This window comes from Arachis duranensis, chromosome 9, assembly GCF_000817695.3.
Source record: "Arachis duranensis cultivar V14167 chromosome 9, aradu.V14167.gnm2.J7QH, whole genome shotgun sequence".
In the NCBI taxonomy this organism is placed as follows: Eukaryota; Viridiplantae; Streptophyta; class Magnoliopsida; order Fabales; family Fabaceae; genus Arachis; species Arachis duranensis.
Genome location: NC_029780.3, coordinates 53,649,019 through 53,650,118, shown reverse-complemented (window position 1 = coordinate 53,650,118; position 1,100 = coordinate 53,649,019).

Sequence of the window (1,100 nt, the reverse complement as noted above, 5' to 3'; positions counted from 1 at the left end):
CCCAATAAATCCTCTAACTGAGACTTTAGCTCGTTCATCTCTAATGGTGACATCCTGTAAGGAGCACTTGAGATTGGTCCCGCCCCGGGCACCAATTCAATAGCAAACTCAACCTCTCGGTTAGGTGGAAACTCATCAATATCATCAGGAAACACTTCCGGAAACTCACACACAACCGGAATCTGTTCCAACCTCTGATCATCACCCGAAACACCCGCGGTTAACAACATGATACCCTGACATTCGGTTCCGGAACAGTTCACCATCATCGAATTCAAGTAATAATTATTTACCACGACCGGCCCTTCTGTATCTTCCGGCATAAAGTACACCGACTTTGTAGAACAATCAAGCAGGACATGGTTTTTAGATAACCAGTCCAATCCCAAGATAAGATCAAGACCGATCATCGGCAAGCAGATTAAATTATGAACAAAATCACGCTGCTTGAACCTAAAGGTGACTTCCGGGCATCCTAGCCTAGTTACCATGGCTTCATAGGTAGCATTGTACACTCTTAGATCATATCCTAAAGTTACAATCTTCAATCCTAACTCATGGGCTTTCTCAAATGCAATGAATGAATGTGATGCTCCCGAATCAAATAAAGCATTTAAGGTTTGACCAGCTATTTCACAGTTACCTCTAATGAGTGTCTCAGATCCCTCAGCTCCTACAGCTGAAGTGGTAAACACCCGACCAGTCTGTTGTGCTTTCCCAGCACCTTGTTTCTGCTTCTCAGTACAATTCGCGGCTTTATGCCCCGCCTTTCCACAATTGTAGCACAAACCCCATCCGGCCTTGCATGGTGCTCCCGGATGGTGACTTCCACACCTAGTACAAGCTTGATCATTCTGAGGCTGCTTCCCAAACCTCTTCCCTTGGAAATTGTTGTTGTTGTTGGGCCTCCTAAAAGAGCCTCCCCTCTTGAAAGACGGACCTCTAGGTGCAAAGCTCTTCCCTCGGTTCTGTGGGAATGATCCTTTTTGACTCCCTTTCTCAGCAGTTGCCCTTTTCACACACTCTTCAGCAACCCTACACTTGTTTACCAACTCGGAGAAGGTCCTAATCTCCATTGGTCCCACTGAACTGAAAATATC